The sequence below is a fragment of the Macaca thibetana genome, chromosome 3, assembly GCF_024542745.1.
Source record: "Macaca thibetana thibetana isolate TM-01 chromosome 3, ASM2454274v1, whole genome shotgun sequence".
Classification (NCBI taxonomy): Eukaryota; Metazoa; Chordata; class Mammalia; order Primates; family Cercopithecidae; genus Macaca; species Macaca thibetana.
In genome coordinates, this window is record NC_065580.1 from 163,834,088 (window position 1) to 163,860,604 (window position 26,517).

Here is a 26,517-nt window from a genome sequence, read left to right on the forward strand (position 1 = left end):
AGGCCAGGGTGGTCTCGAACTCCTGGCTTCAAGTGATCCACCCACTTCGGCCTCCCAAAGTGCTGGGATTACAGGCCTGAGCCACCGTGCCCGGCGTGATTCCACATTAAGTCTCATGCACACATTTTTGAGCCCATGGCCAGCCCTGACACACTGGCTTCATCCCATCGGACATGATGTAATTGGTGGGCTCACTGACCTGTTTGTATTTGTTTATATATTTTTTACTCACTGAGAGTCTCCCTGCAGGAGTCGGTCTTTGGAAGAAGATCCAATGAGGACTCAGAGTGTTGGTACCCAGGCTTGGAAAGCTGAGGCCCCTCTGACAGCTTCTCTACCTCAGCTTTTGTTTTCATTGGTCAACGCTGACATCATTTGGGATGAGTGACTCCTTTGATGGCAGCTTCCTCAGGGTATTGGACTTTGCACCCAGTGCCCGGGGCCCGGTTCTAGTTGGCCTGGCCTCTGTCAGCAGTTGCCTGCTTGCCCTTGGGTGAGTTGTTTGCCTTGAATGGCTTCTGGGTCATTTTGAATAAGAAAAATCTCTTTCCCCTTTAAGGCATCTAAGAACTTTGTTCACAAGTCAAAACAAAGGAAGAGCTATTTTTGTCAGTGGCTGGGTGGAGAGAAGGAGGACACCTGGGGCCTGACCTGTGCACAGCAAGACCTTGCTACCCCACCAGACCAGAGTACACAGGCCGCATGTGGTAAGAAAGTTTCTCCCCACCCGACTGTCCCCAAATATGAGAAGAGAGGTGGGGCAGGAAAGCTCTTCCTTGTTTTGGTGTGAACTTTGTTCACAGGGCCAGGGTCACCTGGGAGCTGGCTCTGGGCATGGTGGGAACCCCATGATCCCATTTTCCCTATTTTCTGGCAAACTGCCACCCAGTGATAAGTTTCAGAACCATAAACATGTGGCCAGAAGCAAGGATGTGGGCCCAGAGTGTCCCCAGAGCCACCACATTCAAGGTGCATGAGGGTTTCCACCTAGTTCTGATACCCCAGAGGAGGACAGAGTCCAAAGCCAGCCTATCCTTTTGGGTCACTCCTCTCTGCTCAGAGGCCAGAGAAGAGCAGACATAGCCGTCTCCATTGCACAGAGGCTGGGGAGGGGTGAGAGGCTCTGTCCATGGGTCACTAACTCTGCGTGCGGTTAGACATTCAGCACGAGGCATAAAGCCTGTGTCTATGACCCCCTCTGCTATAATGACGGGGCATTCCTTCAACAGCGAGAATTCGTGTGGGACACTTTTACTTCCTGCCAGGTCCATCTTATAAGTTATTGTTTCATCAGTGTATTCATATATCTGTCGTCAATCTTTTCCTATTTATTAAGAAATTTTACTTCTGCACTTGTGGGAAGTTTATGTTTTAAAAAACTTTATCTACTATCTTGACCCTTAAACTGTAAAGGTTTCCAAAATGGGAAACATGAGAGAGAGGGGAAAGTGAGATCTCATTTATTTGGGAAATATTTTTCTGAATACCGCATAAAACGTTGAAAAACATGGAAGGAGGGTTGACTTAAGAGTACAAAAAGCTGGATTCTAATCCCAGTCTCACTTTTCTAGCTGTGTGACCTTGGGCAAATTACTGAACCTCTCTGAGCTTCATTCTCTTTCTCTATGGAAAGGAGAGAGTAAGATACGCTTCATTTCATATATTATCCAAATTAGCATGTGTGAAAGTAGTTTATCAAAGGTAAGAGACTATATGTAGGTAAAGCATTGGTATAGTAATGAAAACAAGATAAACGTACAAGAATGACTTGGGTCATCGTTGGTATGACTTACAGCTGATAACAAAATAGCTATGGGGAAAAAGTCATGTGCTTTCTAGATCACAAATACAATTATATTTTAGTCACAGAAAACAAAGCCAAACATTCCACTGACCCCAGGGTCCCTCTGCACCTGCGAGGTGGGAGGACAGCGTCTGGTCAGCTCAGGGCCTTTAAAAGCCAGGGCTGACCAATCGGAGGGCAGAAGAGTCTCTTTCCTCAGTCTCATTGGTTGCTAGAGGTGTCAGTCACGGCCTGCCCACCCACCGCCCCACAATAGGCTTAAATGGCCACTGTCTATACCACCTGCTGATAATTTTTGACTGGTTTTCCTAACTTGAAAAGATGAGTGAGACCCTCTGAATTCTTCTTGTGGGCATTGGAATTGGAAGAGTGAATCGCTCAAATGAAGGCAGGTGATACTGCAAAAAGGACATGTAGGGTGCAGGGTACGGTGGCCCATGAGGGTCATGTGCAAATTGCCGGAAAGAAGCCAGAAGGATGGAGGAGGAACCCAGGAAGAAACAGAAACACTATCGGGTGAAGGCAGCGGGGGAGGCAGGGGTGTCTCAACACTGAAACCAGCTCTAGCTTTGCCGCAAACTGCCCCGGGGAGGGGAGCCCTGTGTCCTTGGCAGGAGACGCCATCCCATGGGCCAGGGTCACCTGGGAGGTGGCTCTGGGCATGGCGGGGATTTTTTTTTTTTTTTTTGTAGATTTAATGTCGTCTTGTTTAAACAACTGCCTGTTTCTGCCTCAGCATTTACAAGTGAACCTGCCTTTGTTCCATGGCCATAGATCCCTACCCCAGTCTGCCGTGTTGAAAATGCAGATCAGGGGTGTGGGCCGAGACTGTGGCTGCTGAAGCGCAAACCCTCTTGTTGCAGGGGAAACTCAAAACGCGAGCCTACCTGTGTGGATCCCTGAATCCTCAGAAATACAGACTGCACCGTGCTGTCCCTTCTGCGTGAAGGGCAGTGAATACATAAATTAGTTGTAGAATAATAATAATATAAATATTATTATAGCAACAATAACAAAACAATAGCTAGATTCATAGTGCCTAGTATGCAGTAGACACCGGGCTCTGTGTTAAGTGTTTTATATCAGCCCTGTGAGGTAGATAATCCGAGAATTTTACAGAGAAGAAATGAAGCCCAGAGATACTAAGTAGCAAAGTTCCCCAGCCAGTAAGTGTAGAGCTGGCCATAGTGAAACCCCAGAGCTCAGCTCTTGAGCACCACATTAGATGGCTTGTATTGTTGCAGAACCAACAAATCACAAACAATTAAAACCCCACAGATGGGGTAAGTCAAATCACTCAGCACTTCCATATTATATTTACTTTAGCTACAGACTTCTTATGCCATGGTAAGTCTCTTAGGGGAAGGGATTAGTTTTTCTCTTTGGCCGTAACACCCTCAACCTTTGGCGTCAACCCGTTCTCACAGCGGGCATCCAGGAAGTTTTGCTGGCCAGCTCTTCTTTCCTTCTCCCTTGTAAAGTTCATGTCCCCTATGCCAAGGAATATCAGCAGCCTTAACAATGAACAGTGACCGGGAAATGTATTTTTTTATTTGTGGTACCCATGGTACTTTAAAGTCCAAAAGGATTATGACTTTTTGATTTTAAAAAATGCAAATACCATGAAAGGACATGCTGTAAAAACGAAATCCTCCTCTTCATCTTCTGGATGGCGTTGCATGCATTCTTCTAGATAATTCTATTTTTATTTTTTTGACACAGGTTCTCACTCCGTTGCCCAGGCTAGAGTGCAGTGGCACAATCATGGTCTCTCCAGCCTCGACCTCCTGGGCTCTGGTGATCCTCCCACCTCAGCCTCCCAAGTATCTGGGACTACAGGCATGCTCCACTATGCCTGGCTAATTTTTGTATTTTTTTAGAGACGGGGTTTCACCATTGTTGCCCAGGCTGGTCTGGAACTCCTGGGCTCCAATGATCCGACCACCTTGGCCTCCCAAAGTGCTGTGATTATAGGTGTGAGCCACTGTGCCCAGCCTCTTCTAGATAATTTTATGTAAAGACATATAGATATAGATGTAGTTATAGGGTATGTTATACATATGGCTCCCCATCACTCTTTTTAACTGATGCACTGTAAGTTATTCAAACAGTGCTCTATTGATGGACACTTAGGTTATCATCATGTTTCATTTTTGCAAATAATATTATAATCAACCCCCTTGTACATATGTTCTTGCACACTTTGAAGGAATAGCTCAGTAGAATATGGTCCCAGAAGTAGAATTCCTGGATCAGAGGGTGTAAACATTTTACATGTTGGTAGAGACTATCAAATTACTCTCTACAAAGGTTATTTTAAACTGCATTTCCACCAACAATATATGAGAGGATTTGACCTTGCCCTCCCATCCGAAATGTGTATTTCGAAGTTTAATTGGATTTGTATATGTCCTTGGCTGGACTTCTCATAGGTCCCAGATTCCCAGGGCAGCATTTGTTGGCATGGTTGACTGTCACCCTGGGAGCAGTTTTCCTGCTGAAATTAACCAGGATTCATGGAAATAATACAATGTGTGCAACAGCTTCCACATGTAAGTATTAAGGCAAAACCAAAATGAAACAATCTAACAAAACAGAGGTGGAGATTTGTGAGTAAACAGTGAATATTTTGCATTCTTCCAAAGATATAAAGTCTAGAAGGTTTTCCATATGGAAATTTCCGCTAGCTTTGATATTCTGGGAATACTTTAAATTTCTACTGAAAATGCCTGGAGGAGTTCTATAGATGGTGACTGAACCATATCGTCATGTCCTGTTAAATTGATTTACATACCTATCACAAAGTTTGGACTGCCAAGGGCCCATAACTCAGTTTACATTTGGTTAAATATGGCATTTGTGATTAAAAAAAATTTTTTTTTGAGACAGAATCTCGTTCTGTCACCCACGCTGGAGTGCAGTGGCACGATCTTGGCTCACTGCAACCTTCACCTCCTGGGTACAAGCGATTCTCCTGCCTCAACCTCCCAAGTAGCTGGGATTACAGGCATGCACCACCATATCTGGCTAATTTTTGTATTTTTAGTAGAGATGGGGTTTCACCATGTTGGCCAGGCTGGTCTCGAACTCCTGACCTCAAGTGATCTGCCTGCCTCGGCCTCCCAAAGTGCTGGGATTACAGGTGTGAGCCACCACACCCAGCTGGCATTTGTGACATTTTTACAAAGATTGTTTCCTAGGCTCTGCGTCCAGTTTGTGTTCTCCCAACTAACTGGGAAAAATCATCTTTCATAATTTCAACCAAACAGCTTCATTTTTAGAAACTCACCAGCTGTAAATGCAAAGATTACTCCTAAATTAACTGCAAGCAATTAAAATCTTGGGATTAATTGGAACTGAAGCAAAAGGAAAGAAATCATTTTAAGATATCAAGTCATCCCTATGACTTTATACTTAAGATACAGCAACTGTGCATTCTCATTCTTTAAAACAAATGACTATGACTGCTACAGAAATAACAATATACAATTTTGGCCATTTTCATGCCTCATGAAGAAAGCTCTACCTCAGAAATAGGAAGACGATAAGCCCACTAGCAGTGCAGTTTCTAATCCAACTTTGCCAAATAATTTGGCAAGAGTGAATGATAGATGGTAATGATGATAATAAATGTTACTTTTTTTTTTTTTTTTTTTAAGACAGAATCTCACTCTGACACCCAGGCTGGAGTACAGTGGCTCAATCTCGGCTCACTGCAACCTCCACCTCCCAGGTTCAAGCGATTCTCCTGCCTCAGTCTCCTGAGTAGCTGGGATTACATTACCAAACCTGGCTAATTTTTGTATTTTTAGTAGAGATAGGGTTTCACCATGTTGGCCAGGCTGGTCTTGAACTCTTGACCTCAAGTGTTCCACACGCCTCGGCCTCCCTAAGTGCTGGGATTACAAGCATAAGCCACTGTGCCCGGTCAATAAATGTTACTATTATCAAGGGTCAATGTTTATTTAAATGAGTGACTGGTATCCTAGAAGCTGTTTTCCCACTGAAATTCCAGGAGTCATAGAAACAATGTTACCATTATCTGTTATCATTATTGTAAGAACTTCCATTTATTAAACCGTCACTATATATAAGGCATTATGGTAAGCATTTCTCACCTATTTTCCAAATTTAGTTCCTGTGAAGAAGGAAATGTTATCCCTTTTTTACACCTGAGGATGGGTGCTGAGCAGTTAAGTAGTTTGTGTGAGGTGACGGGGATGGCAAAAGTTCACAGAGGAATTCATCCTCCCCTGTCCATCTCCAACAGGTGCTGAGTGTGTCACATCTCAGGTGGCTCCGGCTGCAAAATGGTCCAATACCTGCTTGCATGGGGAAATCACTGAGAGATCTTATTTTATGAAGCATCGTGTGTGCAAACTGTTTTATGCATAGGGGTGGGTCAGGGTTTCTCGCTCTGAAAAAACAAAACAAACAGGAATTGGAACAGGTGGAAGGCTTAAGCCGAGCCAGCTTTTTGGTCTGTTCTTCATCATGTCTCAATTTCTGTAATGAAATTTTCCCACCAAACAGCCACACAAATGCCTTGGTGGTAGAGACTGAATTGGGTCTTTTCCGGAGAATGACACTTCTTCCATTGAAATGGCCCCTTTCTTGGACAGGGTGCTGGAGTGTGTGTGTGTCTGTGTGTGTATGTCTGTGTCTGTGTGTGTGTGTGTGTATACTTGTTTGCCTCGTGAAGCGGGCATTCAGGTGGCGCAAGGCTGAGAGTGACTTGTTTGGCTATTTGTGAAGAAGCTGGCAAACTTGGGCCTTCTCCCTGGCAGGGAGGAGAAAGGGCCGCTTGTTTCAGAAATATCAGCAAAAAGGCTGGTGCAGGTGGGGCCCGCATCAGTGAAAAGTTACTGGAAGCAAAGGCTGCAGGTGCTGCCTCGGGAACACGGACGTGTGCTTCCTGGGTAGGGCGCGGGAGAAAGAGGACTGCCAATCGCCAAATAGAACCACACTGTTGTCCCAGGGGTGAATGAAAAAGATGTTTCAGTGCTGTGGACGGATCTGGATGGTTTGCCCCGGAGGACAAAAAGTCTCCTATAAAATTCCATTTACATAGTCCTATCTCACTTGGGCTTTTGGTGACCAGATTCAATTGTGCTGGTGTCCCCTGTGCAGTGTGATATCATAGCTTCAGAGGAAGGCTTTATTTAGAGGTCACACTAGTTTGTCCTGGGGATGTAGTCATTTTTTGTGTCACGGACAATGTTTTACTGTGGAGATATGAGCCAGATGGCTCAGCCACTTGCAGTCCGGAGCTAAACAGTGTCTGTATTGTTGGCGAATAAACAGAATCTATTGTTTGCTGCTCATGAAACTCTAGTGCCCACCACTGTTTAGAGATGAAGTATTTAATAAATTGTTAGGTCTCGCTTAAAGAATCTGTAAAACAACATCTCAGAAGGACACAGGCCTCCAAAAATATAAATCTCATGTGTTCTTAAAAACAACAAGAACAACAGCCACCTTTCTCTCCGGCTTTCTTCCTTCCCCGCCCCCTCCATCTCTTGAGGCCATTCACTCTTACAGTAGTGAAGGCTCTGATTTTGTTTCTTTCCCATGGCAATCCATATGCTAATATGAGCTGTAACCCTTGTGCGGGGCGGTGGGGGGACAACATGACGCTTGTGCTCGGCCCCCTCCAATTTTCTCACCCCCTCCCAGCCATGGCTACCTATTTGCCAACACTGAACGGAACAGTGGAGCCTTATGGGGTAGCACGTGTGTCACGGAAATGCGGTTTGGAGATGCCCTTCCTCCCTGCTTCCTGAGATGATACTCTGAAGATAAAAGGTGTCGTGTCTGGCAAGCTCCTCTCGCATGCTGAATTGGCCTCACTCAGTAGGGAAATCTGCTCACTCACCCCAAGCAACAACAACAACAACAACAAATAACACCACAGCACAGCAACCTGGAAGGACTGAAAAATATTTGTTTCCTTTTGCAGAATGAGTGTAGAGTGTCACTTTCTGAGCATTTAACCACTCTTGGCCTTCCCCATCTTTTTTTTCCAGCATGCATCTTGTCTCTCTAAATAAAGCCCCCTTTTCCATTTAACTTCGCCCGGCTGTGGCTGGGTATATTGCAATGTCAGAAGTATTCGTTTCCTGCCTTAATTGCAGCCAGAGCCAACCTTGACTGGCAAGGAGAAAGCCACTGACAGGTTTGGGCTGTGTCCAGACCTCCTCAGACTTTCTGTCAGCCAACTGTTTGACAGTATATGCAAATGCATGCAAATGCAGGGACACTGGCCGAACACCTGCAGAAAGTGACCATCGCCACTCAGGCTTGGCCTCCCCTGTAACTGGGGGTTTTGAAATGCTGCTTGGTCGCTTTCTGTCAGTTTATTATGCATTTGTCAGCAGAACGTTGGGCTGATAAAAACACTCCTCTTTGTCCTGAAGAGCCGCAGAGCTCCATGTGGAGCTGCAAGTGCCAGGGCTAGTGGGATGGCTCCTGGCCAGCCCTTGTGAATCCTCCCCTCTGTCTGCGGGACCCGAGCGGCAGCATCCGAACTCTTGTGGGCTTGCCCGCATGGAGGAAGGCCTTCTGTTTCCCTGGGTGTAAAGATGTAGGCTTGATGGTGGGGCAACAGAGCGAAAGGCCAGCTCTCTCTAGCAGCTGGAACTTGGCGACTTTGAGGAATAATATGTCCTGGATTTTCAAAAGCCAAAGGAAAATCTGCCCGGGCTGTCAGGGAATTGGAAAGGGGGAGAGGGCCCGCCACCTCAAGCGGGAATGGAACTGCCAGCCACACACACCCCCTCCAGACTGTGGGAAGATGGCCAGGTGGCATGACTCCGGCAGCCACTCGCCGCCCGGCCATCTCGGCTCCCATCTGCTCAGGCCTTCACTCGCTTCCCACAACTTCTCTCTTTAAAAGGTGCTAAGACCAGCCAGTCAGCTGCGATTTAAAAGTTGTATGTGAGACTTGTGCGTAGTTTTGAGTTTGACCTTTTTGCAGTAAGGCAGGTGACCTAAGTATCGTGGCTCTAAGACCGTGAAGATCAGTGGACCAGACCCAGATTTTGGGGTCTTCCTCGAGCCATCAATGAGGGAGAAGTAAGATAGGGACACTGCAGACCAGTGTCCTGTGTGGTCCTTAAACATCGACCACTAGAACTGGGGGAAGCATTTTGCAATTTTTTTGGGTGCAGCCAGGCTTTGGTTCTGCAGAGTAATAAGTCATTTGGGAATGGTTGTGCAAAATAGGCCTTCAATTCTCCCTATCCTCTCTACTTAGAGGTTGGAAGCACCTTGAAATCTAGGCAAATTCTTGTGTATTTTTGGGAACCTGAATATATACAACCTAAATATAGGAGCTTGGTGTCTTGAGTATAAATCTATAATCAATTCTGGCAAAATATGAGGAGTAAGCAGGTATTGCTTGTAATGAAAAACCAAGCTGGTCACGGTGGCCTGTAATCCCAGCACTTTGGAAGGCTGAGGTGGGAGGATCGATTGAGCGTAGGAGTCAAGACCAATCTCGGCAACCATTTAGCAAGACCGCATCTCTAGAAAAGTAAAAAAAATTTAGCCAGGTAAGGGGGTGAATGCCTGTAGTAATCCCAGCCACTAAGGAGGCTGAGGTGGGAGGATGGCTTGAGTCCAGGAGATCGAGGCTGCAGTGAGCCATGATCATGCCATTGCACTCCAGCCTGGGTGACATAGTGAGACCCTGTTTTGTTTTTTGTTTGTTTGTTTAAAAAAAAAAAAACAGCTGATATCAGTGTAGACTGCTGATCCAAGTCATTTATACTCCAAAATGGATTGTTCTTTGGCCTAAGAATCATTTTGCCATTCATGCAACTAACATCAATCAAATAATTGCCTACTCTTTCTTGTATATTAAGAGAAGTGAAAAGTCATGGTGAAGTCTCTTGAAATGTTTGATCGTGCAGTCTGTTCTCTCTGGAGAAGGAAGAGGCTGATCTTTAGGCTTTCCAAAAACTGCTGTTCTGGGACTTGGTGGAAAATTGGAGTGCCTGGCTTCCAAGCAGGCATAATGGCTCTCTGCAAGACCAGGTATGTACAAACATCCCTTGAGCAGCTCTGCAAGCCTGATGCTTCACCAATGGGTGCCCGGGCTTCATAACTGCTGAAAATCATGGTGTTGATTATCAGCACAGTGATGGTGCCAGGTGCTGTGGAATCAGTGAGTTTTCCAATTATTGCTTTATTGCAGAGGGAGAAAGAGGGCAGCTTAAACTCAGTAATGTATATATTAGGTGCCTGCTAAGTACCCACACTGAGCATCTGCTGTTATTGATAAACTGAGGTACAGTGGCATCAATAGGAACAACTCAGGGCATACAGTAGACCAAGGCCATTCATTGTTAGCACTAGGACCCCAAAGCCCAGGTGCCAGTGCCTCCACATGCCTCCTCTTAAATATATCACACAGTATGTGCAACAAGAAAAACTCTTGCTGGGACCAAATAGCCACAGAAAATCCAGGGGGATCTGCATGTCAATGATAAAGGTGATTTGAATTAGAAATATAGGAGGCTTCAAAAAGGGACAGAGACGTGATGGAGGAGGCCTCCAACCAGGCCCTCAGTTCTTTTGAGAATCCATGAGACTGATACTGTGTGTGGCTGTCATAACATCAGCAAGGAATGAAAGCGGGAATTTCATCAACAGAGATTTTAGACATTTTCCTAACCCTGGTGTCTGGCGTAAGGGTGATTAGATCCCTCTCCTCTGTTCAGAAGGCCAGTGCAATTTCTATGGGTATGGTACCAGTTTTGTTTTACTGATTGGAAAGAGAGTTTGATCATACTAGCTGTAATTCATCATGTATGGGCATCTCTTATGTAAATAAGCCCACTCTTTGCCTTAAAAAAAAAAAAAAGTCCGGAAAGAAATAAAATGCTACATAAATGAGACCGCTTCATTTCTCTCCTGCTTGTTCTTTCCCTCTCTTTCTCTCTCTCTCTCTTTTAAAAAATAAACCCAAGGTAGTTGTATTTAAGCAGCTTTAATGTCCTTTCAGGGCTGCGCACAGAGTTGTGGTCACTCAGGCAGCAGTAACTTTGAAAAAATGACCCGTCTACACCCAAACAATAACAGAATCCCCCTTTTTATGTTGGAAACGCCCACGGCTTTCTGTGCATCTCCAGACTCCCCACGTAGATGCAACTGTTTGACCAGCCTTCTACTGAACAACTTAATTAAGCAAAAGAAAACGTGTCAGTTTCTGCCAACCTCACAAAAACAGAGCTGTGGGGGTAAAAAGGGTCGTCGAATTAACCCACATTCCTGAACGGGTTCACTAAAGCGAGGCCTGGCTTTGCAGCAATGCCAAGGGGAGCCGTGCGCTGGGTTGCCATTCAGATTTATCAAGACATATTGTTCTGTAGATCATACTGAACACAATTAAAGCTGCGGTACCTCGGGGGGCTACAGCTAGGGTGTGAGCTTAGCTTAACTTAAAAAAAAAAAATCTTGTCACGACACGGTGCCTACCATTGACATTCTGCACAGTTACAGAGACAAAACAGTTCTATCCGACCATATGAAAACAGCAAGTTGTTTTTTTCATTTTTTCCCCTGTTTAGTGTCCCTGCCCTCCCTCTTCCCCCGTTTTCCCTCTCCATGAAAGCACATGCAATATGCAAAGCAACTGTATACTCTGCATGCAATTTGTACTAGCCAGACCCAACCCGAATTTAATCCTTTTTTTTTTTTCCTCTCTTTTTGTCCTGAGGGCGGGGAAGTGTCCCAGCCTAAATCCTTCTCTGGAAGCTGGGAAAGCAGAGGCCCCAGGAATCCTGTTTCCTAGCCAATTAAATTTAGTTTTCTTTTCTTTTCTTTTTTTTTCAGGCTTGGATTTTGATTTTGCTTCCTTTATGTGAAGCCAGGAGGGAGCTTAGCGCCCAGCACTCCGTGCCCCACCCCCACCATATTGCAGCCTCCCGCAGTCACCAGGAAAAGCGGGGGCTTTCAGTGGCAGCCAGAAGGAATTCAGAAACATCACATTTCATTTCGGGAAGAATTGGATCAGCACCAGTTTGGTGTTGAGGCCATGAGATTGTGGCATTTTTATTCCACGTTATCCTCTCTTGGTCTCTCTCAGTGTGTATGTATGTCTGTGGGAGTCATCGTGTAGAATTATGCTCTGCAGAAAGCATCCCACACTTACTCAATTGCATCGTCCCACATTCTGGCTTGGGAGACACAGACTCGAGTCAACCTGCAGCTGCCTAATTTTGCAGGGAAGCAGCTATCCTGATGTTTGCAGGTTGGAGGCCTCCAAGTGACATACATCAGGAAGAAACGGGCTTTCCAATCCCAGATGAGCTGAAACACAAACGCTTTTCTGAGGAAACAGTTCGGGTCCTGTCTTTCCGAGCCCTTTTCGATGCAAGCAACCATTGATGAAGAAGCGTTTATGCTTGCTACCTATTGCAGGTGTTCTTCGCTGTGGAGATTTTGTCAATGAAAGATTCAAAAGTGGTTCAATGATCAGAAGACCTTATTTGTTTGCTTTTGACCAGCTTTTGTTTGCTCTGTCACTCAGGGAGAATATGAACCACTTTGGCTAGTAAGATGGAAGAACATTAGCCAGTACGGAAATGTTCTACAGACAAGTGAGGGGACCTGGCAGAAGTCTGGCTTAGAAGATGAATGAATAAAACCCTGGGCAGAATGCAATAGTGGCAATAGGCACGCATTCTTTGCAGATGTGCACCGAAGGCTACAGGCTACTGTGTCTTTTTCTTCTGGCTTCTCTCTTGAGCTTCTGACACTGCACAGAAAGTGGGTCGGTCCTCTGAGAGGCTTGAAAAATGCAAAACTTTACCACCAACTGGTGGGAATACGTGCAACACATGCGTAAAGCAAAGAGCATCAGTGGTGAAACGCAGCCTGCAGTTCCTCTCTGACAGTTATCCAGATAATTCATCTCAAAATAATGATTTTGCCATAAACATACAGAGATTGCAGGCAAAAGCCATCACCATTCGAAAGCTGTAACAAGAATGGCTTATTCTTTTAAGGGTTCCTTATTATCTACAGAAAATGATTCACATGTCCCATTGAGGTGCTCTAAGATCTGGGACTGGCTTATACGTTTATCTTTTTTGCCGAACAATTCAGGTTCCAGAGGGGATTTTTCTTTTTGGTCTGAAGGGTGAAGCTTGTCTGGTCTGCAGCTTTTGCAAACTACAGCCTGCTCAGTCGAGCTCATTACTCTTAGGTCTCCGTGCTGCCCCAAAGTGGCTCTTCTGGGGCCTGATGGAAAATCTGAGCCCAGAGCTTTAAGTAGACATAACGCCCCAGAGAGACATCCGATCCTCAGGGCAGGCGCACCAGCCACCTGGGCCCCTTACTCTGCCTGCGGTCCCACTCCTGGCCTTTGCTTTGGGATTCCTGCTCTCGGATGCCCGGACTTGTCTTCCTCTGTCCCCGGGATAGGAAGCGCCGTCTTTGCCGAGGGCCCAGGGCTGATCTTTGTGCTTGCAGTGGTTCAAGTCTCCTCTCTACCTCTTCCCTGCAGTAAGATCTTAGGCAAATTACTTAACCCCACCGTACCTCAGTTTACCCATTTGTAAAACTGGGCTAATAGTAGTATCCAACCTCAGGGAGCTGTTGGGAGGCTTAAGTGGGTTAATTTATGCAAAGGACTTAGAATCCTGCCTGGTGCATAGTAACAATTGTCATTATCTCCCCTGTTAGTCTTTAAATTCCTTCAAGCCTCCAGCATTGCTTTACTTATTGCAGCAAAAGTTCCAGGAGTAAATAATCCTCAAACTATCTCCGCTCTGTTGGGCGCGGCACAGGGCAGGTGTAGACTTGGCTTGCAAACCTTCCTTCTATTGATGTGGGCTCAATAGCCACACCCTTGGCTTTCCAACCAAATCAGAGTGCCAGTCCCTGGAAAGACTTCCCATGACAAATGGCAGCAGGACAAAGGCTGAATTCGATCAGACCCTTCTTTCACCTTGTTGGTGCTGCAGGCAGAGGGAGGAGGGGCAAAGACTTAGGGCTGCCTCACTCCCACCGACCCTCCAACTCCCTCACCCTGCAGCGGAGAATGGGGCTCAGAGACATACAGTGACTCACTCAGGGTCACACAGCAAGGGCTGGGCCTAGAACTCTGTCTTTAACCTCTTGTCTATTTGTTTTTCTGGGAACCATCATCACATTCAGATGGCAACCATCATCACATTCAGATACGGAATGCAGCGTTCAACATAGCCTTAACTTACTCAAACGTTTCCTTTCAAGAACTTCAGGCTTAAAATAACCCAGACGGGGTTTAACGTACCGCTGCAACGTGAAGAGAAACTGACTAACTCCCTCTCCCAAATGTGCTTGGCTGTGTGTCTTATACACACAAGGACCGTTTGGACACATCTAAGGGTTGTAATACAGCCGGGCAATACCAGAGGGGCAGAGCGACAGCCACGCACGCAAGGCACTGAACACTTGGACTCTGACAACCCTCTGCACCCGCAGCCCCAGGCCCTCATCCTTGCTCCCTGGTTGCCCCGGAGCCCACCCGCCCTGGAGCTGCCTAGCCCTCGATTAGCGGCTGGGAGGTTTTCTAACAAGCCCAGGCTTGATGGGAGCCTCTTGTTGGTTGAAATTTATGACCGCACTTCCTCCGAGAGACTTCCCACGTTGAACTGTTGAACGCTTCTGACCTTACCGCCCCAAACAAGGGAAGGGTGGGGAGGGGAGGCGGGGCAGGCAGAGGCTACGGGGAGAGGGAGGCGCGGCTCAGCCAGATGTCCGGGAGCGGGAGGTGCAGAAGCCGGGAGCGAGGACCTGCGGGCGCCGGAGCGCAGGGACCAGGTCGCCGAGGGCGCACGGCTGTCTGCTGCGGAGCGCGCCACCCAGGTCACCATTGGCGGCAGATGGACCCAAGCTTGGAGTTGGGGTGGTGGGGTCAGAATCCGCCCGGGCCCAGCTCGTCCCATCAGAAACGCCCTCCGAGGAAGGAAAGAATTGCTGAACCTGGGAGAGGTGGGATGGGTCTGTTGGTTTCTAGGTCCCTGGTGTGTTTTGTAGACACTCGTTCGTCTGCAGATGGTATTTGGACAGGTTCCTCTTGCGCTGTCTACTCTCATCTTCAGCTAAAAGAGAGTCCCGAATCCGTTTCATGGATGGTCACTGTTACTCCTTCCTTCCTCCTGTTCAGGGGAAGGAGAGACGCATGGTGAAGAGAATCTTGGTTCACAGCTTCCCAAACTTGGCTGCACATTGGAATCACCTAAGGAGTTTAAGAACTATACTGATGCTGGCTGGGCGCGGTGACTCATGTCTGCAATCCAAGCACTTTGGGAGGCTGAGGCAGGTGGATCACCTGAGGTCAGGAGTTCGAGACCAGCCTGACCAACATGGAGAAAATCCGTCTCTACTAAAAATGCAAAATTAGCAGGGCGTGGTGGCACATGCCTGTAATCCCAGCTACTCAGGAGACTGAGGCAGGAGAATCGCTTGAACCCAGGGGGCGGAGGTTGCAGTGAGCCAAGGTCGTGCCACTGCACTCCAGCCTGGGCAACAAGAGTGAAACTCCGTTTCAAAAAAAAAGACAGAAATATACTGACGCTAGGTCCCACTCCCTCAGGAGTGTGATTTAATTCATCTAGGATGAGGTCTGGGCATCTGAGTTTAAGAAGCTCTCCTGGTATCCTAATGAGCCAGCTCTCCACAGCCAGCCTGGCATGATATTTATGGTGTCACTCGACATTAAACATCTGAGCAGCAGGTTTAACTTCAGGCTTACACTTACAGATTAATAAAATGGAATTTTTTGACTAGCGGCTCATCTAAGCAGGGCAGCCATGTACTAAAATAACCTTGTGCTAACCAGAATGTTCTTTATGGCGTAGGGGAGCAAGTTGCAGTTCCCATGACCATGTAGTCGGATGCATCAACTCATTGTGGGCCCCTAGGTCTTGGGATAGAGGCACATCCTTAACTAGGTCCTGCACCCTGTGGCCTGGACTCCCTCACCAGCTTCTTCTAGAACCCCATGGGGTTCCAGCCACACCATGGGATGCATACATGCTTCATCGAATTGACAACATGCTCATTGTTTAGCATTTATGTTAGACGTTGCTTCCTCCCATGGCAGCAGCTCCCGACCTCCCAGACCATGTCAAATCTTCCTGCTGTGTGCTCATCATTCCAGTCCTTCTCCTACACAGCCATGATTGCATAGAAATCCAGTGAAACATGCCTTCTTTACTCATTGCTACAGCTCTTGAGCCATAATAAATATTGGTCAAACTATGAAGACGGGCCACTCTTATTGCCTAAAGACCATCTTTGGGATCTAGTGTTGCATTCACCTGGATTTTGTTGGCTCAGCCTTAGGGCTGGTGTGTAGATATTCTGACAAAGGAGTTTGGTTCACTGGATTGCTTTGCCGCATGGTGGCTGTTCTGTTGTTAACGGTACTGAGCCCTTTATGGGTTACTTTGTGCCTCTGTGAACTCAACTATAAAGCCAGCAGGGATTACAGAAAACCCATGGGACTTCAAGGTAGAGGCGTGTTACAGTTGTGAAATGCCATGAACATGCAAAAGTTTCATACACATGATAGAAGTTTTCACGATTCTTTCATGATGGGCATTTCCTAGCAAACTGTCAATGGCGTACTTAAAATGTTTAAGTACACTGTACCCAGAAAGCTGGGTGCAGCGGTGTATGCCTGCAATCCCAGCTACTTAGGAGGCTTATGTGGGAAGATCTCTTGAGCCCAGGAGTTCAAGACCAGCCTAGGCACCATAGTGAAACCCATCTCTTTAAAAAAAGAAAAAAAAGTTTACAAAAAGAATAATCATTAAAGTCCAAATAGTATAATCATTAACGGAGTCTCCAAATAGTATAATCAAAGTAAAAGCCTCCCGAAGGAAACAGGCGCTGCCACCTAATTTTTTGATTTCTTAGAATTTCACCGTGTTAGACAGGATGTCAACCTCGTACTTTTTGCTGGGATATGAGCCACCGCCATGATAACACTCCTAACATGTAATAACAATACCTATAACATAGGTTGATTATTACCATTTCACAGACACAAAAGTGAAAATTCAGAAAGATTCAGTAAATTGCCCAATGTCACATGGCTAGTAAGGGGTGAAAATGAAATTTGAAAAAAAGTATCCCAAATTTCCTACTCCATACCACTTCCCTTTTAAAAAGAAAGAATCTTGAGGTGATGGAACTCTAGATTGTCATTTGGTGATGATATCTGCATTTTGGCTATTTCTGTGTTGCAGAGAGGAAATAATCCTGAAGAAATTCCAAGAGAGACACCAATGCTTGTAAAACAAAATAAAACACAAAACCTTGGCAAAACACCCAAATCTTATTTTCCTTGAAATTCTTTGATCAACAGACCAAGGAACTTAGCACTTGCATCCAAACAGAACAGAGAGTTTTTGCTTTGCAGCCTAGAGAGTGATCAAAGTCTTTAGGCCAGAGCCACTTGAGACCAATAGACCCAATAAAGAACAACCTAGCACAGAATTGGACTATTAGCATTATTTGGAAAAAGTTGAACAATATTTCTTTACTATGTGTAACGCATGAGACACAAAATTAGAAGTGTAAATTTTATTTTATTGTTCCATTTAGAATTAAGCCAACATATACATTATAGATTGTATCTATCTACAATCAGGTCTGATCATATCTTTTTCTTGCTTTTCTCTCTGGTGACACCTTTTCAGATAGGTTTTTCTAAAAACCTATGACAATGACACCAACATTTTCAGATCTGTTTAAATCACAATTTTGAAATTGTATTCTTCCTTAGGAATTCCATTTCATGAATCTCTCTGTCATTTTCTTATCCCCCAAAACTCCTTTTTAAAATTTGGTAACTGTTATGTGGTTTTATTTTCAGAGATTGTAAGTCAGTTGGTTATACCCCGAAAGGATGGCAGGCATTCTGAGTCTGACCGTGATTTAAGGGTTTTCCATGAATTATCTCGTCTTGTGAAATCAAGATCCAGGAAATATAAATCCTGGAGTTTCCAGCCACTAGGTAAATCAAGATAGATCGTTGGATAATGGCCCTGAAAGAATCCTAATCACAGAAATGGGAAACATTTTATTAAAAATTCAGACTCCATCCTCGACTGGATTTCTTAGGCCTCAAGATTCTCAAAGCATCATTTCTACTCTTAAAAACAAAGAAAAAGAGAATGAGGTTTTCCTGAAACGGCAACATCATTTTGAATCTGATCCAAGGGGAGTGAGAGCGAGATTGTGGCGATGACTTTCCTGGCTGGCTAGATGGGTGGTAGTTTGGTCCACAGAAATGGGGGAAGACGGAAAGGGCCCAGGTTTGTGGGAGAAAAGATCTTGAACTTTGTTTTGGATATTTTGAGTACAAGCTGCCTTTAAAACATCCAGCAGGTGTGGGTTAGGTTGTTGGATACCTGATCTCTGAAGGTGGAGATTAGCATTTGCGAGTCGTGGTCACATAGACTGCAGTTTGAGCCCCAGTGGGGAGACTGCTCAGAAAGAACTAGAGTGAAAAAGGAGGGATCCTGAGCTCTAATATTTACATGCCCCATGGAGAATCAACTTATGAACAAAAGCCTGAGAAGATGTAGCCAAAGAAGTAGGAAGAAAACCAGGAGAATGTGGAGTCACAGAATTCAAGACCATACAATATTACAGTTAGGCAGGGTGGGTTATTACTGGCCAGTTCTGCTGGGGAAGATGAAGGCTGGAAAGACCTTTGGATTTAGTGGCCTGGAAGCATGTGGGCTACTTAGGTGGAGGGGGCTGTGTGGGCAGGGAGGAAATGGAGGCAGGAAGTGCAGATAATACAAGGAGAGACTCGCCTGGAAAGGATGGAAGGTGCTTGCTGGAAGTGGAAGTGAGCTGCAGGGAGAGCATTTGCTTTTTTTTTTTTTCCCGATTTTAAGGTGGAAGAAAATGCTTGTGTTTAAATGATGGGGGAGGGTTCCACAAAAGCAGGAGATGTTGAAGCCAGAGAAGACAGTTAGGATGATTCACAGGTGCCTCAGGAAAAGGGGGGGCCGAGGACTCAACCAGGTGGCCTCATATGACCTGGGCTGGAGAAGAAAATTCCATTCTTATGGAAATGAAGGGACCCAGGAGAGGCTAGGGCAGAGGCAGGAAAGTACTGAGGGCTGGGGATGGGAAAATGAGGGCATTTTTCTCTGATGGCTTCTATTTTCTCTACTAAGCAGTAGAAAGGTCATTTGCTGAGAGTGACAGGGAGGTAAGGGGCAGTGGTCTACGGAAAGCAGAGAAGGTCATGAAAGGTACCACAGACAGTAAGAGTGCTCACTGAGCAGTGAACCATTTTAGGGTTGCTGGTAGAGAGTTGAGGGGTGGGCAGATAATTGTAAATCAGAACCCCGATCAGATTCATGCTCAGCAGAGCATGCCTTCTTGGGAATAAATCCAGACAACTTGGTGCCTGGTTTTCGAACACTCCTTGTCCCCAGGTTATAACGGGTGAAATGGTGCCTTCCAGAAAGACATGTCCCTGTCTCAACCCCTGGAACCTGTGAATGTGCCCTCATTTGGAAAAAAGAATGCAGAGATAAGCAAGTTAAACATCTCAAGATGAGATACTCCCGGATCATCCAGTTGGGCTCTAAGTCCAGTGATAATTGTTCTCACAAGATACACACAGAAGAGAGACACAGGAAGAAAGAGAAGAGAAGAAAGCCCTATGAAGGTGGAGGCAGACATTGGAGCGATGTGGCCACAAGCCAAGGAATGCCAGGAACCACTTGCAGAAGCTGGAAGAGAAAAGGAAGCATCCTCCCCTAGAGCCTTCGGAGGGAGGGAGGCCCTGCCTTTTGCAATTTGCACTTCCAGAACTGTGAGAGAATACATTTGTGTTGCCTGAGCTGTTAAATTTACGGTACTTCATTATGGCAGTCAAAGGAAACTGACACACGGCCCTTTCCATGGCACCCTCTCCTATGTCTTGTGGGTCAGCACCCTTCCTGCTCCCCACTTCCCTGCTTTTGGGGTGGTTCTTCAACCCTAAGCCACGCTTCCTTTGAGAGAGGCTGTGGCCTGTGGCCTGAAGTCCGTGCTGGACCCCCAGCTCCCGGTTTCCTAGCTATGTGACCTTGGACAAATTCAATTGCAACTGGAGCAAAATCGCTACTGCCAACTCCCGGAGATTTCCTGGAGGGATCAGTCAAAACTGCTCCCGCATTGCTTCTCTGTAAACTTTGTTTGCGATTTCCGCTCTAAATTCCCAAGCTGCTCCTACCTCTTAATTGTCATTCTCCTTCATGGGGCACCATTCATTTCAGAGGTGCTGAGGAGGCATTTCTTTGGACCCCCCTGGCTCTGGGTGCTCAGTGCAGCTTCCCGGGGACTCCACTATGCGTGTCTTTGGTGAGAGGGTCCTTTTAGAAACCACAACACAGAGAATAGTAGGTTGCCAGGGTCTCTAAGGATGTCGCTTTGTCTTAAGAGCAAGGTTGAACTTCCACAAAAAGGACCAGGAATGGACTTGACTGCTCCTTCATTTCCTTTTTCTTTCCAACTCCAGTTCTCTCTCTCTCTCTCTTTTGAGAAGGGGTCTCGCTCTGTCTCCCAGACTGGAGTGCAGTGGCACAATCGCAGCTCACCGCAGCCTCAACCTCCCAGGCTCAAGAGATCTTCCCACCTCAGCCTCTCAAGTCCCTGGGACTAGACGTGCACACCATCATGCCCTCCTAATTTTTTGATACTTTTTTGGTATGGACCAGGTCTCATTATCTTGTCCAGGCTGGTCTCAAACTCCTGAACTCAAGTGATCCTCCCGCCTCAGCCTTCCAAAGTGTTGGGATTACAGATGTGGCCACTGGGCTGGTCTCCAACTCCAGGCCTCTTAAAACTCTCTCCTAGAGCACTGAGAGTGCTTCCTGCCTAGCTTTGTGGGTATGGCTTAAATCTTGGGCTGAAAAGCAAAAATTTCAGAGCTCCAGCTGGTGTGCCCAGCAGGGGTGACAAGGTGTGGCTGAAAACCTGCTCCCTCAACTTGCTCCCTCCCAGTGATCAACTTGTACTCAAAGTCCCACATGCAAGCAAACTGGGACGGTTGGTCACCCTGTCCTCAGCCTGAAGCTAGGTCTGCATGCTCTGCAAAAGTCATGTTTCTCTGCGTGCTAAGATGGGGGGAGGAAAAACCCCAGCCTTCACCTCCACCTTTTTCTAGTTACAAAGAAAGGCGAATTTCGGTTGGAGAGTGGCTCTTCCCTTTTGTGACTTCATCCCTCTGCTCCCTCTTCCCCACTGGGGCTGTGGAAGGCAGCATCAGGGCTCTTTTCTTTCTCTGAAAAAGTTCCATCTTTTCTCATTGTAATAATAATGATAAATGATCATTGTAGATGCTTTAGGCAATAAAAAATGTAAAGAAGTAAATTAAATTCACCAATAATTTCACCAGCCAGGGTGATGATAATGAGGAGGAAGATGATGAAAATGATGATAATTAGCACTTATTGACTGTTTTATGTGGCGCCATTCTGAGCTTTTCATAGGTAGTAAAACACTTAATCTTCAAAAGAGCCCCCCCTTTTTTTTTCTTTTTTCTTTCTTTCTATTTTTTTTTTTTTTTTTTTTTTTTTTTGAGGTGGAGTCTTGCGCTGTCGTCCAGGCTGGAATGCGGTGGCATGATCTCAGCTCACTGCAACCTCCGCCTGCCAGGTTCAAGCAATTCTCCTGCCTCAGCTTCCCAAGTAGCTGGGACAACAGGTGCCCACCACCACACCCGGCTAATTTTCTGTATTTTTAATAGAGACGGGGTTTCACCGTGTTAGCCAGGATGGTCTCGATCTCCTGACCTCATGATCTGTCCGCCTTGGCCTCCCAAAGTGCTGGGATTACAGGCCTGAGCCACCGCGCCCAGACAAGAACCCTTTTTTTACTGGTGGGAAACCAAGGCACTGAGAGTTTAAATAAATTGCCCAAGGCCTCAGGATTGCTATTTGATGTTCAGACCCATATTTTAAATTGCACACCATGCCTCAAGATAGCAGAGAACTGCGCTGGGGCTCTGCCTTCAGCAGTTCCTAAATTATGTCCTGCCAGAGCCCTGGCGTCCTTTGGGCCACACTCAAGTGTCCTAATGAAAATGGATGGCTGTGGTCTTTGCCCCAACTCACTGAGACCGTTGAGGGCAGGAAACAGCCCCCCTCCCCACCACTTTTTGCTTGCTCAGTTTTACTTCCAAGCTCTGTTTTCTTACATCTTCGTAGTCGTGGCCACATTTATAAACTCAAATGTGACATTAAACGGCATCTCATCTGACACTGATTAGTATGCTTAGTAGTTTTTGGTATCATTAAACTGTGTTTCTTGGGGTTCCACAAAGAGCCTGCTGACCTCCCATCCCCCTAGCAGGAGGCTGGAGGATGGCGCCTCCCCGCAGAGCCTGGAGCGTCCCAGGGGCTTCTTCTGGAACCTGTCCTCCTGCTTCCCTGCTCCTTTCAGGCCGCCCTGCCACCTGCCCGGCCTGGGGAATGAATGGGAGCTGTCAGCCTCTGGGCAGAGTTATGGAGGCCCACGGGCCGCTGGTTGCCTAAGGAACCGGCCCAGGCGCCTCTCATCCCTCGGGCGTCCTCGCTCCCAAGTCCCTTCAGCTCCCACTTGAGTCTTTGTCTCTCTCCGGACACCCCAGGCCACAGGCCGAGGTTAAGATCCTGCCCCTGGTTCTGTTGTTCTCAGTGGGCGCCGCCTTCCCGGCCCCCTCCCTGGCCCAGATGACAGCACTTAGTGACCTTTCACACGAGCACTTCAGGCCTTTGTGTGGGGCAATTGGTCTTCCTGCTCTTTCTGTGAGCGGACACGGATGACAGCATTACAACTGTCAGCCCGCCGGGGCGCAGCGGGAGCCATGGGCCGGCAGGGCAGCCCGGGGCCACGCTGCGGCAGTCACAGCCACAGCAGGGCCGGTTAGAGGAAGCTGGGACCATGGTGGGCCCCCTCACGCCTAGCCCGGGGTAACTCAGGCCTCAAGGAGGCGTGTGCAAGCAGGCTCTGGAGAGCAGCACCCCCACCTCCAAGGAGGAGCTGTGCATATTCAGTGCCACCTGCCTATGGCAAAGGAAGGCCACATGTCCCAAGATGACTCCTGCCGACCTCTGTGGACACAGACTCGGGGCTGCTCCTGGTTATGCCTTAGGTGTGCGACTCCACAAGGAAGTCATCTCATCAGTTTATGTATTTATTTTTCTCTCTCTATATATTTTTGAGACAGTGTCTTGCTCTGTTGCCCAGACTGGACTGCAGTGGCTGCGATCAGGGCTCACTGCAGCCTCAACTTCTTGGACTCAAGCGATCCTCCTACCTCAGCCTCCCAAGTAGCTGGGACTACTGGTGTGTGCCACCATGCCAGGCTAATTTTTGTTGTTGGTGTTGTAGAGGCAGGGTTTCACCATGTTGCCCAGGGTGGTCTCAAGCTCCTAGGCTCAAGCAATCCTTCCTCCTTAGCCTCCTAGAGTGCTGGGATTATAGGCATCAGCCACTGTGTCAGGCCCATCTCATCTCTTTTGACCGTCAGCCACATGGTTTTCCTTGTTCCAGGTCTATTAGGAAGGAAATATAAAATACCTTCAGCTCCCTGGAGAAAAGCCCTATGTATAATCCAGACTACAATAAATATGAGCTATAGTGCTATTATTGACTGCATTACTCCTACTATGATTATTACTATTCTCAGAATTTCTCGGAGCGTTGTATTTCCTGACGCTCTGATGGAATATTAAAACTAAAGGAAAGGAAATGGAATAATACAGCCCATATAATTCCAGCTACATGAAAATAGAGTTGTATGTTCCAATTATATATGCATAGAATAAATGACTGGAAGGACGCACTACTCACTGTTCACAATTGTTATCCCTGGGAGGTGGGTTATACATGACATAGAGTTTCTTTTTCTCTCTATTTCAGTATATGTTTGAATTTGACATGAACCTGCATATCTTTTATAATCAGAAAGAAACAGTAAATGTTTTAAAAATATGCTCATTTGGGAGAGTAGGAAAGGGGGAGAGGTTAATGGGTACAAATACTAGAATAAATAAGACCTAGTATTTGCTATCACACCAGGATGGCCATAGTAAAGAAAATTTTAATTGTATATTTTTAAATATCTAAAAGAGTATAATTGGATTGTTTGTAACACAAAGGATAAATGGATACCGTATTTACCCTGATGTAATTATGCATTGCATGCCTGTTACCTGTATCAAAATATCTTATGTAATCCATATATACACCTATTACGTACCCACAAAATTAGAAATAAAACAGTTTTAAAAATGCTCATTTATATTTTGTGTGATTGTAAAAGACCCTAGGAATGTTCTCTACTTCTCTTCTGTTTATTTGAAAATGAAGCCATTGCTACCTTCCTAGAAGCCGAGGGTAGGTTGCTTGGGAGAGGAAGTCTGACCTGACATACACATCCACCTTTAAGAAATGACTTCAAAAAGGGCCAAGAGGCTGGTGCAGTGGCTCACGCCTGTAATCCCAGCACTTTCGTAGGCCGAAGCGGGTGGATCACCTGAGGTCAGGAGTTCGAGACCAGTCTGGCCAACATGGTGAAACTCCGTGTCTACTAAAAATAGAAAAATTAGCCAGGCACGTTGGTGCGTGCCTGTAATCCCAGCTACCCAGGGAGGCTGAGGGGGAAAAATCACTTGAACCCGCAAGGTGGAGGTTGCAGTGAGTGGTGATCAGTGTGGGCAACAGAGCGAGACTTCGTCTAAAAAAAAGGGCCAAGAAAGGAACTGGAGTTTGCTCTCCTCCTACCTAAGGTGATGAAATGCAGACATGGCATATTTTCTGTGCCTTATCCTACCTTGGAATAATCTAGCAAGTTGTTTTGGGTTGCCAATCTTTTTCCTTCTAATTTGGTGCTAAGGGAATGGGCAGAATAAGTACCCGTGCGAGTGCAGATGCCTCAGCTTTGTGCAGTTGCCATTCGTGCCCCCAGAGTGTGGTCTCGTTGCATCATCACCAGGAGGATCCCTCTGCCCAAGGGTGCCCCAGGAAGCACACACTGAAGGCATGTGTGGAGCTCTGGTTAGCGTCGCTTCCGTTTCAGGTAAATAAGAAACCTTCGCCCTTCTGCTGTTTCAGGCAACCCTTAGTAAACTCATGGGCATTTTTTCCTTTTTTTGAGAGAGTCTCGCCCTGTCCCCCAGGCTGGGGTACGGTGGCGTGATCTCAGCTCACTGCAACCTCCAACTTCTCAGTTCAAGTGATTCTCGTGTCTCAGCTTCCCAAGTAGCTGGGATTACAGGCACATGCCACCATGCCCAGCTAATTTTTATATTTTTAGTAGAGACACGTTTTCACCCTGTTGGACAGGTTGGTCTTGAATGCCTGATCTCAGGGGATCCACCTGCCTCGGCCTCCCAAAGTGCTAGGATTACAGGCATGAGCCACTGTGCCCGGCCAGAATTTCTTGCATTTTAGTAGAGATGGGGTTTCACCATGTGGCCCAGGCTGATCTCAAACTCCTGAGCTCAGGCAATCCACCCGCCTTGGCCTCCCAAAGCTCTAGGATTACAGAAGTGAGCCATCGTGCCCGGCTGCATTTTTTAAATCTTCGTCTCATACATCCTCCTCAGTCTTCTAAGACCGTAGACGTGCGATTTGCAATTAACTGAAATCAAAAAGTCTCGTTTTAAGTGTCATAGTGATATGGTGCAAACCTAGAAGGCTATCACTGGGGAGCGTTTTTCTTGGTCACACTTGATGTTGGGCAAGTTATCAAGGCCTCCAGACACTTCAGCTTGTCCGACCTTAGAGCCTGCATTTACACTGATTGGCAAATTGCTCAAAAGAGAGCCACGGGCCATTGCACATCAGCTTTGTCTAGTGACGGAGGAGTTGATCCATGCTCTACCTCTCCCTCACAAACTCACCTCTCCCAGCCTTTTTCCTCAGTTGGATTGGTTTGACATCTGATTGCAACGTCTTTACAGATGATCAATCTATTCTTTTCAAGAGGCAAATTTCTGTCAACGTAAGAAGGCAACGAAAAAAAAAAAGGAAGAGAAATGCTTTAAACCGAAAAGTAGGACTTTGAGAAAAGGCAAGTTGCAGAAGCAAGAGGTCCAGGGACACAGGCTCATCAGGACAGGGTGAGATGCCTGTCTCGCAGAGGCTCAAACACCAAGGATTTATGATACCTTTTCCTTTATTTTGGCCTCAGAAAATCCCATCTTCTCCCTTTAAAGTCATTTCCCAAATGCTCACCAAAGCTTCTCAAAAAGTTGTTTTTAAAAAATAAAATAGAGATTTTATTGTAAAAGCAATTTTTGTTAATTGTTAAAAAAAAAGTCAGTAAGTACCAAGGAAAAAATAAAAATCAACCAAGTCCCACCATTCAGAGAAAAATACTGTTAACATTTGGTTGACATTTTCTCAAACATTTCTCTTTTTACACATTGAATTCTATGAATTACTATAGGGTTCTTTCTCTATCCATCTCTCTAATCAACTAAAGCTCCACATCATTATTTCAAATCATTTCAGATTATTTCAAATTCAGATCATTATAATGATTGCATAGTATTTCATTATAAGTTCATAGCAAAGTTTGTTAAGCTTATCCCATAAGGATGGTCATTTTGGCTAATTCCTATTTGCTTTTAATATTAAAATAAACTGGCCAGGTACAGTGGCTCAAGCCTGTAATTCCAGCACTTTGGGAGGCCAAGGCAGGAGGATTGCTT

General features: G+C 46.1%; 1 long non-coding RNA gene across 1 annotated transcript; it reads left to right on the forward strand.

Moving 5' to 3' along the window:
• Positions 1-618: 618 nt before the first annotated feature.
• LOC126951677 (uncharacterized) lies at positions 619-12,674 on the forward strand. The gene is made up of 3 exons (XR_007724586.1): positions 619-707; positions 9,734-9,971; positions 11,642-12,674. It is a non-coding gene; the product is annotated as an uncharacterized LOC126951677 (long non-coding RNA).
• Positions 12,675-26,517: the final 13,843 nt, after the last annotated feature.